General features: G+C 39.8%; 1 pseudogene across 1 annotated transcript; it reads left to right on the top strand.

The window, feature by feature from the left end:
• Nucleotides 1-1635: 1635 nt before the first annotated feature.
• On the top strand, nt 1636-2566 carry LOC147896429 (tetraspanin-2 pseudogene; annotated as a pseudogene). Its single transcript, XR_015541864.1, has 2 exons — nt 1636-2142; nt 2249-2566. The product of XR_015541864.1 is annotated as a tetraspanin-2 pseudogene (transcript).
• Nucleotides 2567-15729: the final 13163 nt, after the last annotated feature.

Below are 15729 nucleotides of genomic sequence, written 5' to 3'. Positions count from 1 at the left end.
GAGTTGATTAGTGATAAAGGGAAGAATTTTGTGCCACAAGTGGTGATGGAGATGATGACCTTCTATATGGTGATTCAGGATCCAGAGGATGGATCTCTGACTGCTGGCGTAGAGGCTCTACATTGAGTAGATTCAGCACTCATAGAAGTTGCAAGAGTTGCAATTTTGTAGCTATATGAGTAAGGGAATTGCTCCATCCCCTTGATTTTACACTAATCCCATGCAAAGGATTAGTTGTAATACTTGGAGGAAGATGGTCACCACGTAGGAGCCTGCAGCAATGAACAAATGTCCAATGGTAAGGAGCAAACGTGATTATGCTAGAAGGATTGACAATTCAAAAAGCCTTGCAAGAGAAGTCAATCAAAGTAGGGCCATTAGGAACAACTCTGATACTATGTTGAACTTTAAACGTGAAAACAATGTATTGATCCAATGCCCATCCAATGTTGCATCACTACCAAGACATAGCTTCTCCACCACATCTCATTTGGAGCTGGTTGGAATGCTGGATGGTTGCTAAACCATGGTAAAGATCGTTCCCAGGGCTTGCAATAGAGCACATTATGTTTCCATAGTAATCATTGTCGACGAGCACTATTTGTAGAGCCCCATGCCCGAGGGACCCAAACACTCGTTGCACAAGAGAAATCCTACCAATTGATTCTATCCTCTCTCCCAGTAATTCTCTCTTCCTCCCAACGCTTAACAAGCTCAGTTATTTTAGGACTCAGGCAATGGCCTCCTTATTCACGACGCTTATATTCTTGGAATTTATATTCTCAACGCATGAGGAAGGACCCATTCCCTCGGATTATAACCTTTTGGGGAAGGAAGCGCGCCGCCTCTCTTTTGCCAAGCCGGATGCAAGATCGAAAGATATCAACACCTTGATTCATATGATCATAGTCCATGTGACAATATTGTATAGACTGTAATGATGATAATTATGAGCTCAAGTGTCGCCTTGTTCATGTATTTTTTGGGCTTCAACTCCTAAAATGCACAAACAATATGAACATCGTTGGAAGTCAATAATAAATCAACACCCCTGCAATTTCAGGTTCTAACGGACCCAGTGCTGTGTCTCATGTCCACATTTTTACTCATTTTCTTTTTTCCTTAACAAAATGCTAGTAGGATTCAAGCTCAATTTTTGAGTTAGTAATTACATGCTCCACGATCGAAGGCTGCCTGCCAAATTTTAAATGATAAAAGAGTTTGTACTACATTGACAATTTTTTGAGAGGGTTTTGGTTTCCTTGTGGCTACAAGATCCCTTGCTTAAAAGCAGCTTTTGCTCTTTATCCTTCCAAGATTGGCCTGTTCATACGTAAAGGGAATGTTCTTCATGACCAGAAGCTGTTTCTCATCGTCCATCTTCTTACTCGATCCTATACCGCGATTCAGATCGTGTAGCTGGCCTCAAGGCTTGAATTAATTTTGATTCGCAGTAATCTGCAACCTACAGAAGACGTGCACGAGTTTAATCCCTCTCTCGCGTCAATAGCGGTCTTGCCTTGTTAAATCGAAGCTTTTCGTCTCCTTGATCTCTTCCTCCGTCGTTATTAGTCCGTTATGGGAGATGATGCATATCTTCTGAATCCATAGGCTCTCTGGTTCAATCTTCTTAGCATGGCCTTTCATGTCAACAGCAACAATATTCTCGATGTCCTTAACATCCTTACTGCGTTGCTCTCCATTGCGGTGATCGGTGTTTCTGCGTGGCTCGCCACCAAAACTGGCACAGACTGCCTGAGCTTTCTGCACTGGCCTTTCATCGTTGTCGGTCTTCTCATATTTTCTATTTCTGTACTGGGCCTTGTAGCGTCTAGCCGGCGCAGAAGGCGGCTACTCCTTGTATACTTGGTTCTTCTTGTTCTGATAATCCTTTTGTTCGTGGCCTTCACGATATTCGCTCTAAGCGTTACAGGAGAAAACGGCGACGGAAGACCCGTCCCGGGAGCAAACTTCAGAGAATATAAGACAGAAGATTTCTCTCCATGGCTGCAAAATAGAGTGAACGGGCCAAATTGGCCTCCAATACGGCAGTGCCTGTCGAGAGGGAACTTGTGCAAAGGCCTTGATCGGCAGTACAAAACACTTCCGCAGCTCTACGCTGGCAACTTATCTCCAACTCAGGTAATTTCCGCTATCGCCATCGAGCGTGCTTTGACCTCTGAAAGCTGAAGCCGCCTCTCCTTTTTCTTCGAGACTTACTCGAGTAAGCGCGCTGCATGTTTTGAAGGCGGGATGTTGCAAGCCACCTTCGATCTGCGGTTACACATTTGTAAGCCCAACAAACTGGATCAACGCGTTGGATCGGAGGGCGAGCCCGGACTGCAGTTTGTGGAACAACAAGCGGACCCGTCTGTGCTTGGATTGTGATTCCTGTCACGCAGCAGAGATGCGAGTGGTGCGGCAGCACTGGCTAAAAGTGGCGACTGTGAGCTTTCTTGTGCTGGTGCTCTTGGTTGCACTCTTGTGCTTGACCTGCATAGTCTTGTGGAATGCGAAACAACATGCGCTTCCCGACGAACCCCGTGTCAAGAACCCGTGGATCTAACGACAGCAATTGCTAAATGGGTGTTCAATACTTCTTTTGATACCCAGTTTATCTTTCATACTATTATTTAAAATATCTGCATTGAAAACTTGAGACTTTGAGATACTCTTCAAGGTTCCTTCTACACAAGGATTAGAGGGAGGATCCCTTTAGAACGTGGATGTCTTAGGGTAGCAACATGCATTCTTGTCTTTGTTTTTTGTCATATGCTTGCCTTGGTCCAAAAATGTTTGGAACTCGTTCAACACTCCAGGCCTTGATGTAGTCTGATGCATCACGTCTTAGAGTGCATTACCTCTTGATCTAAATGGGCTAGACCTCCTTTTACCTCATGCTTTATGCCAACATCCATTCTTTCTCTAGGCCTTTGGTCATCCAATCCTCCTATGGGCTTCCTATTAGTCGATCCATCCTACCTTTTCTGAGGTGCTCCTCTTGTTAGGCAATGTACATTTGATGATGTTCAAACCTCATTTTTGACATTCCTTATGGCTTCAAGACTCAAGTATTCTAGCAATTGCTTGTCTGCACTCATCCATTTGCACACCTATAGCTACGCAAGTTCTAAGCAGCTACACATACCATGCTTGAAGTAGGACACAAATCCCAAATTTTTGCACAATTTGTGCCTTGATTTATGAAGGATGGACTTTTGTATTCATGGATATCTTGATGTGCTAAAATTTTGCAAGATGTCCTCTTGTTAACTTGATACCTTACACGCAATGAAAGAATGTTATACCAAAGGAAAAACCTTTCATTGGGACACGGTCAACTACAATATGTGTCACCATCCACCTTGATGTTGTCACTATGTTCTCCAAAGACTGTCAATCATGTAGGTGCCATAATTCCAAATCATACTACACATTTCATTACAATAAACACGTGGGTAAAGATGAGTATTGTAAACACAAATCACATTCGTAATCTTTTCGACAATCATGTGCCATGAAATGGGTTCTCCCATTACGAACCACAACAGTGAAATCAAACTCCAATAGAATGAGCATCCACCATGTAATGCATTCGATCATGCATGTTTTATTTTCTAACTAAAGAAGTGCATGATGGTCTACAAAGAAAATAAATCTATTTGCCAACACGTAGTGGTGAAACTTCTTAACCGCATAAACCATGGCTAGTCCTATTGAGTCTTTCCATAGTTGCCATAATTCATCTCACCATCATTAAATTGGTGACTTACAAAATACATAGGGTAGTCCAAGTTATACTTGCCTGGCTACACCATGCACAACTTACCCAAATTGGCATCAATATGCACATGAAAATATCAAGTTCCAATTCGATGCTCAAAATATAGGAGTTGAAGCTTTTTCAAGCTTAAGTGTTTCAAATGATGTTTGGAATTCCTCTATCCAAATAAATACCATGATAAGTTTATTTTTTGCGAGAGCATTCTCGGCATAGCTATATATAAATCTTCTATAACATCCCGTATGCCCTAGAAATCATTACACACCCTTGGGGTTGGTAGGAGGTGGTAGATCTAGGATGAGCTTAATCTTTGGTACAGATACTCACTAGCCTTGTGAGGACCTTGACATGTATAGCATTAAATCAATGGTTTCCTAGTCAAGGTATTCATATCCCTAGTATTTTGAGGGATAGGATCCATTTGGTATAGTGGGATGTATTTATTATCCTGCATAACATAATGACTTATGTAGTTGGGTTGACTCATAGTGGTCTCGTATTGGGAATAATCACTCCCACTAAGGGTGTAATCCTACTCTTACCAATCATTTCATACTTTATCCACTGATATTTGGCTCATTGGAGTGATTCATGGTGGAGCTGATTGAGGTCCCAATATAGGTGGGGACTATGGGAGGTTTTGAGCCTAGAATTGCCCTTGGTTGGTAGGAGTGGATCCTTGTATGGCTAATTGGCCCTGATTGGAAAGATTTGGTAGTGCAGGAAATATTAGAGGTGGCATCTATTGGTACATCAACTGGGTAATTACCTTAAGATAGTGACATTGTGATGTCTCATGATCTCCCCCATGTGCACAGTGAGCACAATAGAGTGCAATCCATGCCCTAATGCAAGGGCACTCATTTGTGGTATGATTCCTAGTGCAGATTCCACACCACACATTATTAAGCCTTGGAAATAGAGGGGAAATAGTCGAGGATTGTTGAAGGTTTCCTTAGTCAATCCTCCCTTGTATTGTTGGCTTAGTTGCTTTAGTAGGTTTGTGCCCAACTCTTCCATATTCATGCCTTTAGTAGTTGAAGCCATTTCTTTAGCTTCACCCAAGCTAGTGGCCTTTAAGGTTTGTGATACCTCATATGAGGTGGATGAAAACTTACTCCCTTGATCATTTTTCTTCATATTATTGCCCATACATATAGCAATCTTGCTACACAATTCAAATGACATAGGATTGATTGCAAATAGATGATCATGAAGCTTCGAGTCCCATAACCCTATGAGGAAGTGCAGTAATAGTTGTGCATCGCTCATCCTCTCATGAGGCTCACACTGCAAGTCCAAAATGCTTGATCTTGGAAATATAATCATGAAGGGATTTTTCCTCCTTTGTTTGACCTTGTACAACTGGTTAATCGGGCTCCATTTGGGTCCACTAGGGGAAAACCCCACCATAAAAAAATTTTGCAATATATCCCAATTAATTTTCTCTTTGGGATTTAGAGCCTTGCATCACTATTCATCCTTGCCATCTAGGCTCATCCCAAAGACAGGGTTGGACCCTACAACTCCACTAGCACTCTATTTTGCCTAGCAAATGGGTTTTCTAGGTTTAGACAAGCCAAACCCTCCCATCATACTGGATAATGTCTCTTATATTTGGGATGCCATAGTGGAAGGAGTAGGCGACTAAGGGTGAACCGAGCTGGAGTTACGAGCCATGGAGGCTCTAATATTTGGGTTTTCACCCCTCTCTATGAAAGCTCGTGGAGTATTTGGATCTGGATATATTAGCCTAGGATGGTCCATTGACTGAATGTGTGAGCTAGCTCAATGCTGACTTTTGGGATTGGATTGATGAAAATCTAGGCAAGTAACTACACAAGATATTGTTGGAAGCACTTTCTTCAGGTTTAGGCTCAGTTCAAGCACCCTTCTAAATCTCAGGTACATGTAGGTGGACAGCTGTGTGTGAGCACCTTCTAAAAGCGTTGGTAGTCCAATCTAAGTCAACTAGAGTCAACAATTAATTCAATGTTCACTTAATTAGCAATAACCCAACATTCTGGGTTGGGTGTAGCCCTACGAGTTGGAATGCGATATAACCCTGTGTGTCATCTGGCGGTGACTCACATGTTGTGGGGATCTTGCAGGAATGCCCATGGAGTACTCCTCCAAGCTACTCTAGGTGGGGAGCAATTCATGCAAATGCCATCCACATGTGTCACTCTAGTGACTCCCACCAGTTGTTGAGATTGTGAATCTATGAGTAAAAGAAGAGGGAGGGGAGAGGGATGGGAGAGGTAAGTGGATAAGGGAGGGAGAAGGGGAGGAGAAGAAGAAGGGAGGAGGATAAAAGAACATGGAATTCATGAAAGGCACTATGAGGGAAAAAGAGATAACTCCAAAGAGGAGAAGAAGATCTTGTATTCCGATGTGTGCAACCAACAAGTGAAGACCAAAGTCAACTATTTGGCCTTTTATACATGCCACCTTTTGAAGGGAGGGCCAACCATGTTCCCTTTATACCACTCTCTTTCCTCATTCTTTACAATCATCTTGGGTCCATTTGGCTCCAAGGCATAATCCTAGCTCTACGGGCTTGCCACTATCCATCAATTGACATTGCTGCTAATGTAGTCAACATGCCCCCCATCCTAATCCCCTGGATTGTGCAACAGTCATGGTTCTTGAAGTGTTGTCCATGAAGATCATTCCTTGTGTGCACTTGTGTGAAATTTTCCTGCTCAAAGTGCTTCATAGTTCTTCACTAAAGGATTTGTTGTGGAACTGTTGCTAGGAGGATAGATATTTCATTTGGTAGCATTGGTTTCTACTGTAAATGTCATGGCATGGTCTGAGTGATTGCAATGGCTAGATATTGGGTGGATGGATTGGATCCGAGTACTTGTGACCATTCAAAGAAAGAGGAAGAAAAATAAAAATCTAAGGTTTAAGTTAGTAGGAGAAAGGTGTTAGTAGTGGTTAATGTAAGATCCTAGTGGTGTTAGTGTTAGCAGAGTAAGGACAATGCATTCTCATGCTCCTCCTTAAGTCCCATATTTGCTTCAATGAGTGGGACTTTTAGTGGATCCTCCTCAGACTGTGTCTTTGACATGCCGTGTTTGAATGTCTGGAGTTGTGCATGACATTTTGTCCTCATTTTGTCATTCTTCTTTGCATTGAAGTTCTTTTGAAATCCATTTTATGGATTATATTTCATCGAGGGCTTTGCTTGAAAATATTTGATCCCAATAAGGTTGTGGCACCATCTGGAACTTTATTTTTTTTGAGTCATCAAATCCAAAGGAGTCTGATAATACACCATACAAACTCTTAAAATGAGGACTATGGCTGAAGAGGTTTATAGCATCTTGGATTCTAGGAAGGCTCTCTAATTTAAAATGGATATTACATTGGGAGGCTCAAATGGTTAACTGGGTACTAGTGTTAAGTTAAAAAAAGAAAAGAGTCATGCAAAAATAAAAGACGATGGAGATTTGGGGTTAGGTCATTATGGGTTAGTAAATGAAAGTCAAAAAAGCTTTGAGGATCACAAGAAAATCATCTAGATCCCATTTGATGTCCCACAATGTCTCCCTGCAATCAAACTCATCCCGGGAAGCTATTGGTGTAAGACCACTTGTTGTTTCTTATGTGGAGGAGTGCCTAGGGATATCAGGGATATACATGTCTTTGACTAGCCCTAGATATTGATGAAGCAATTAGGGTTGCATACCCTTTGCTGGTGAGGAGATTAATATCCATGGTAGCAATATTTTATTAAGGTTCTTGGAATCCTCTCCTACAGCATAGGTTCTTGTGGATCTACTCCATTTCTAAAAGTAGGTTCTTGTAGTGTGACTGCTATGGAGGTGGGAAAAATGGCATGTTGTAGGAGTAGTTTGGAATTCCTTGGTGGGAAAGCCAATCAAGGTCTTAAACTATAGTCTCCTTATTCTTCAAGAAACTTGAAATAGGTTCTTGTGGATGTACTACTATGGAGTTGGACTGAATTTCATTGCTTTGACCTTTGTGGACCTTGCAGTAGGTTCTTGTGGCACTACTCCATTTTTAGGAGCAAGTTCTTGTGTAGCTACAGCCTATGTATTCTTCATTGTAGGTGTTGTAGACTCAAACATTTTAGATCTCTCCTCTAACTATTGTGGCTAAATAAGAATGAAGTCATCCTTCACACAAGCAAGAGAAGGTGGGCTACTATGTTTATGACACTTAGGTATCTAGATATGAGTGTTGCCATCATAATGACTTCTTGTTCCTTTAGCGATTACAGCCTCTAGCATGTTCAAATTTCATTTTATCACCATAATATCCTCTAGAGGAAATGTGAATAGGAACATAGTGTCTCGGAGATCTTCTATTTTTGTGGAGCCCAAGTTGCTTCTAAGAAATTTGTCACTGAAAATAATTCATCATTCTCATTGGAAGGTTCTTGTGTGACTTCACTATGTCTAGCATGCTTGGTGTGGCAGGTTCTTGTGTAGCTGCCACATGAAGCTTGATGCCAAGTTTCTCACTCGGGAAAGTTCTTGTGTAGCTCCCAAATTAGATTCTATTCTTGTCTCAATAGGTTCTTGTGTTACTATCTCTTTTTTGGAGACAGGTTCTTGTGTAACTACCATTTTCCTTGAAGATGATGCAATGTATTCAATGGGTGTCTCAATAGACTAGTCATCAACTTAGTAGGTTCTTGTGTTACTGTCTCTCTTTTTGAGACAGGTTCTTATGTAAGTACTTGATAGGAGTTAGAGGATGTTCTTTGTGTGATCCTTGTATATTGGTGGTTTTCACTTGTCCTTGCAAGCAGGTTCTTATGGTTCTACCTTTTTCAAGGTAGGTTCATGTGGTTCTACTCTCCAATCTTTGCCTTGATTTTTCATAATCGGTAGGCTTGAATTTGATGTTTGCCTTTCATTTGTTGATGATGATATTTTTACAGGCTTTGGCCTCCATTCTTTCTTGCACTCTTTTTATTGAGCACATTCTCATTGCTTCTTGAAGATGATGGAGGTGATCTTAGGGTGTTTACACACTTGCCCGCCCTTGGGCATGCCCAAGGCTCATGGACGGGCAAGATTGCATGCCCACCCACAGCCCGCCCATGGTTCATATGTATTTATTGCATCTTGGGTGCCCACAATGTGTAAACACCCTTATTAAACCTAGTACCTTTGGTACCCAAATCTAAGTGTTTCCAAGGTAATATCCATGGGCCTCTAGTAGTCTTGTGGGAACCAAACGGTATTATACCTTTCTTGTTGGATGTGTCGTTTAGTTCGAGTTTAGTTCTTCGTTTAGTGCTGACAACCTTAGTTGAGGCACCTCTTATGGATTGAATTTCAGAATCACAGACTTGGAGTACCTAGCTGAGATGTTTCCTAGGAGATGAGGTTATTACCTACTTGACCATCTACCATGGCCTATATTCGACATGTTCAGCTGGTGATGTTAGCTCTACCCATAGTGGAGATGGAGTAATAAAGTTTCTCCTTAGTGTCAATTGCATTTGATTAGGTAGTACCACTCTTATGGTGTAAAAAGGTGTGATAGTGGTAGGTTTATCATTATCAAGGTGTATAAATTGAGTTCCTTTAGCAATTGGAAGATCTATTGTAGCCAATGTATAAATCCAAAAGATTTGAAACTGACGCTAAGAAAAGCACCAAGGGGAGACCCCCAGTTTCCAAAGTCTCAAAATACTCATATTAATTTTGCACAATGGTTCAAAAACACATCGATGCAAGAATTGAGGTATTCAGTACTTCTCTTTTGAAGAACTAATCAATGGAAGCCATAAAAATTTCCAAAACATTGGATATCAACACAAAAAGCAGTGGGCAAAGTGTATATTTTTTGCCATTGAGGACTTAGAAATAGAGAACTCATGGTGAAAGAAGCACTGGTTGGTAGCAAAGGGAAAATATGGGCCTCTTGGGCTATGAGAAGATCAACGAATGGATGAAGGATAGATGGAAAGAAGAGAAGAAAATCTTGAAAACCCAAAAAAGGGATTTCAACAGAGATGAAGGAGATGAGTTGCAGCATGCCCCAAAAGTCCCCCCCCCCCCCCCTTGCCCCCCCCAAACCATTGGATCCCTCCCATCCATATCCCTCGACCCTGAAATGTGGCTCCCCACACTTGGCATGTAGACAAGTAGTTAACTAAAAGTATTTGAAACAACTTCCATGGATGCCACATGTTGGCCAGAGTCTGAATTCCAAGGGCAAGCATGCTTAAAGCGATAGCCTGCCCCTATGGGGGCACTATTAACAAAGCACACTAAGTGGGAAAAAAGCATGCTCCCCAAAGAGAGCTAGAAAACCACCAAGGTTTAGGCTAGAAGTGCCACCTCAATCCTATGGTGGACTTTGAGAAAATGAGAAGCCACTTCACTCCCTAAGGAAAAGTATCCTCCTCGCAAAAATCACCCAAGAACACTTATTTCATTAATTTTGGACTCATATGTCTACTCTTGACTAATCCCAAAAATCCTTCCCAAATGAAAAGTTTACTTTATGAAAACATCATTTGAGAATCAAAAGTTCACTTTTTGGCACTATCATTTCCACATAATAAATTTCACAATATGTCTCTATAATGGTGCACTACTAATGCAAAAACTTCGATTAAATCCTACTTTTGTACTTCTTGTTTTTAACAATCCTATTCAAATTATTGAAAAATCATGAGTTATTAATTTAAATCCATGAAAAAATACTTTCAAAATAAAGACATTAATCTAATTTAATCCAAAAGAATGCACTTAAAATTTGATGTAGAAAACTATAACACTCTTGAAGTCCCAAAAAAATTACTAGGTTAAAAAAGACAAGAGGCACGGAAGACTCTTTAAATGTGCTCCAAAAATAGTAATAGCTATGCTTGCAATTTTATATTGTCATATGTTTACAAGAAATATTGCTCTCCATGGGTCTTTGTACAAAGGAGTATGACATGCAGCCTTTTCGATAACTCAATTCTACCTTTACAAATGTGTTAAGTACAAATAAGTAACTAGTTTGTTTGAATGTCCGATTCATCATCACTTGTTGCTTGGATGCTTGAATGGTATTGTCATGTGGGCATTCTTCATTTGCGCTATCTCCTTCTACTTCCTCCTTAGCGAGCATCTTCAAAAATTCTGTAATGTGCATAATAATGGGTAGCGGTTTCTTATTTTTTCTTCTACATCATATCCCATGTGCTTCCTTCATTTCTTTGTTCTTGATTTCCACGATACTATGACTCTCCGTGGAAAGCTCTAAAACAGCTTCATGGTTTGGAACGCATTCCGTTTTCAAACAGCCAATATACAGTGTATTGCTTTTGTGGTTCTACTTCCTATCCTTGGCTCATAGCATAGTGCTGTAAATGTTGTAACTTTTCCCTTGTCGTCCATGCTCACGTCCACCACTTTTGCAACCCAGAACTTAACATTCTCATGCTCATCGTCCGGTGGTCAAACTGCAACAAAATAGTGGATGTTCATGTCTACTTATGGCATAAACTCTCTCTTCCTTGGACCACCATATGGACATGGGAGTAGCGAATCAAACTCATTTTCAAAGGCATCAAACAATGGGCACAAGTTGTTACCAACATTTGGCCAAAATAAAGACTATTTGGCCTTAGCATCATTTGCTCGCATTTTCTGAAGGTCCTTTATCAATTGATAGGTCTTCTTAATTACAATAACAGTGTGTTCCTTCCAAGAGGGCTTCCAATCAGGAAATCTACAAAGCATTTCCTCTTTGTATGTAATAAAAGATTTTAAGCCTTCTATTTCACCTTTAGATTTCTCGCTGAATTCTTTTATAGGAGCCCATACTGGATGCATTTCTTTGCTTGGTATTGAAGTTAAGAGACAGTAAGGTTCTTCGGGTTCCCATGTTGTATCATGAGAATAGTGTTGCCACTGCATTGATCACTGGTTTTTCATCCTTTAAGAAAAAGCGAAAGTAGTGTGGAGCGCTACACCACCTTTTTGTATGAAAGGTAGAATAAAGCTCTTTCAATCATACATCCTTTCAACCAGGGAGCATACTGTACCTTCCTTGTGGCCACCAACTTGCCTCCCACATTTCCTTATCAAGTCATCCATCGTCTCCATGTCCTTATATGCATTTTGGAAGGAGCAAGCTATTTCTCATCCAAATGAGTACATATGCGTTATTGTAGATGGTATGGATCAAAACACAATAACATTACCTCGATTCATAAATACTCCACCTAAGATACAAGGAAAATACTTTTAGATGTGGAGTGTTAGTGCATGGATTTAAGTTCTTTGCAGACATATGGATTGATTCCTTGCATCTACATGATAGCAATCAAGTTGTAATGTCAGTTATGAAGGCAATTCATAGTGTACATGCAGAAAAAGGTCACCCACTAACAAATTTGAGAATACAGGAAGACAATTGTGGATGAGAGAATAGGAATGTACTCTTTTTTGCATTTTTCTCAATGCTAATCGCTCATCGAATCTTCAATGAAATTGAAGTAGGGTTTTTGTTGGTTGGATGGTGGACACACACATGAGGATATCAATCAGGTTTTAAGCATAATCTCAAGAGAGCTAAAACACAGTTCAGGCATGTGCAAAGTATTGTGCCCATCAGATAGGCTTTGCATAATTGATCAAGCATTAAACACCATTTTTGGCTCAGTGTGATTCACATCCATAAAAAAACACGCTCCTAAGTGTGTTATTCCAACAAGTACTTATCGGATGGATGTGACACATTGCATGCAACTCAATACCACCTAGGTTGAGGTGCGTGCAGTGTATTGTGCCCATCAGATATGCTATGCATGGTCGATCACGTATTATACACCGTTTTCCCTCCTAATGTTATGCACAACCGTCAAAAAACGTGCTCCCAAGTGTGTTATCTGAACAAGTACTTATGGTATGCATGCAAGTAAATACCACCTAGGTTGAGGTGCGTGCAAAGTATTGTGCCCATCCGATATGCTTTGCATGGTCGATTCTCACATTAAACACCGTTTTTGCCTTAGTGTGATGCACATCCGTTAAAAAACACACTCCTAGGTGTGTTATACTTATCATATGGGCAAACCACATTGCATGCAACTCAATACTAAATTCTTTATACTATCTTTTATAAATCTAAACCGTAAAATCAAAAATTAGAGATTCTATTAGCTAAATGCTTGTATCCTTGTATCGCCATCAAAATTTAATAAAATAAAGTAAAAGTAAAATAAAAGAGATTAATTTAATAAAAAGTTACAACTAATAGGAAAAATATTCAAAAGAGACTAAGAGTTTCTATAATTGTTCCACAAGAAGATGGCAACAGATTTCATTCCTGGGATGGAGGTGATATTATGTTGCCAAAGAGAAGTAGTTGCATTTGCTACAATCCATGATAGTGATCCAAATTCTCTTTGTCACTTTCAAAGACCTGGTGAAGAGAAGGTTGCAATTATTGTATCAAAGATTCTTAGTGCACATGTTGAGCTAAAGCATAAGTGTGGAGATATGAAAGTACTAGGAGATGTTATGCCTTATAATGTTTTCAATAAATCATTTATTGCATGGGATACAGATGAGACTTATCCAACACATATCATCAGGAATACAAAGTGCAATTCTTTGGATTTCATTGTGGGAGATATTTTGCAAATGATATCATTTACAAATAAGAACATAGTGGAAGGTCAAGTTTTGGAGTTTGAACACTGGGATCAGTGGTCATTTGCGAAGATGAGGATTGTGAAAGTTACTAATGATGGTATTGATGATAACACGTCATTGGATGGTTCCTATTATGAGGAAGGAAAAGATTTGAGATGGAGCATTCAAGCCAAGCTTTGTCCCTTCAGACATGGATGATTTCAATGAAGTTAAGTATAGAAGTGACATCTTATCAAGAGTGGATGAGTTCATTGATACCGAGAAAGATAAATAATTAAGAAGCAATGCCTGCTCTAGAGTAGATGAATTCTTGCATATTGAGAAAGGCAAAGGCATCAAAAGTGTCGTCTCTTCAGAATTAGATGATTTCAATGCAATCCTCTATAGAAGTGACATCTTATCAGCAGTGGATGAGTTCAAGCACGTCGAGAAAGACGCGATGTCTTATCTAGAGTCGATGAATTAATGCACATCGAGAAAGATAAAGATGTCATCGGTGAGTTCAATGGTACTGTGAAGGCAAAAGACGTCAAAAGTGATTCAATGAATTCATGCATGTTGAGAAAGATAAAGATATCATTTGTGTTGTCTCCTCAAACTTGGAAGATTTCAATGCACTTAACTATAGAAGTGATATCTTGCTGGGAGTGGATGAGTTCATTGGTACCAATAAAGCAAAAGGTTTCAGAAGTGGTCTCATCTGGAGTGGATGAATTCATACACATTGTCAAGGAGCGCAAAGAGTTCGAAAGTGTTGGCTTATCAAACATGGACGACATGGATATTGACTCAAATGGTCTGAAGATTACTTCAAAGACAAGAATGAAATCAACAAAGGACTATTTAGTATTTGGAATTTGACTTTGACAGTGGTAAGATAAATGATGCAACATCCCATGAAAACACGGTGACAAATAGATTCAATGGGGAGAAGTGTACAATTTCCAAAAACTTGGATGTACAGAAGAAACCAACAAAGGACTATTCAGTATTTGACTTTGATTGTAATAAGATGAAGGATGCAACATCCCATGAAATAAAGTGATAAATAAATTTGACAGGGAGAAGTGTACAAACGTACAGAAGAAATGGACATACATATGCATGAAAAGAAAGCGAGTCCAGACAGATGTAGAAAAGCAACCAAAGAGAATAAGAGTAATGAATGAAGATGTTATGCTAAAAGCAATGCGATCTACATGTTGCAAGCGAAGTTGTATGCGTTCCATTAACTTACTTGACATCAAGGGATGTAGAGAACCGATGTGGCAAATAAGAGGGAGCAAAAGAAATGAATACCTACTCACAAGGCTCTCTTGCTTTCTGGTAAATGACATGAAAAAGCCAAATTTCGAACAACAGGTGAAGCCTCGTATAAATGGAAAAAGTATTTGCAATAATGCATATCGTATTACTACAAGATTATCACATGGTACATACTAGGATTTGGCAAACAAAGCAAAGTATGGAGTAAAGTTTAACATTCATGGAAACACGGGAAGGCCCAAAACAAGAGCCGCAACAGTCTTGGCAACAGCAATGCTAAAAGACTACATTCATGAAAATGCTTTACGTCAACCCCATCTATCTGAAATGCATCTTACGATAGGTTTGACAAAAAAAGAAGTGTTTAAGTCTATTAGAGAAACACAGAGGCATCTTTCACAATTTGTATACTCTTTGGAAGAAGAGCTTTGTACATGTTAAAATCCCAAAAAGTCAAAAAATGTCAAAGTGCAGTGATTGTGACGATCTAAAGCGAGCACTTAAGAGTGCAATGTCTTCAGAACAAAGAGAATCATTAAAAAAAAAAGATATTTTCATCATGGACTGGTTTGGCATTCTAGACTAAGTTGACAAGCATTGGAGCTACGCGTCATTTACTGCTATGGAGAAGCCACCATTTTGAGCCACCATTGTTACAGCTATGGAGAAGTTAAACCCAATGTTCTTTCAATGTGATAAACCCTATCTCTAGGTGGTATTTATTTGCATGTAAAGTGACACACCCATCCCATAAGTACTTATTCGCATAACACACCTAGAAGCGCATTCTTTTACGATTGTGCATAATGCCAGGGGGAAAACGGTGCATAATGCGTGATCAACATGCAAAACATATCAGATGGGTACAATACTTTGTACACACCTCAACCTAGGTGGTATTGCGTTGCATGCAATGTGGCCTGCCAATCCGATAAGTACTTGTTGGAATAACACACCTAGGACAGTGTGTTTTTTAATGCTTGTGCATGACATTAAGGCAAAAATGGAGTTTAATGCTTGGTCGACCATGAAAAT

This window comes from Dipteris shenzhenensis, chromosome 12 (assembly GCF_047967505.1).
Source record: "Dipteris shenzhenensis isolate YYH24624 ecotype China chromosome 12, Dip_SZ_1.0, whole genome shotgun sequence".
Classification (NCBI taxonomy): Eukaryota; Viridiplantae; Streptophyta; class Polypodiopsida; order Gleicheniales; family Dipteridaceae; genus Dipteris; species Dipteris shenzhenensis.
This window is presented reverse-complemented; position numbering and strand designations above follow the sequence as displayed.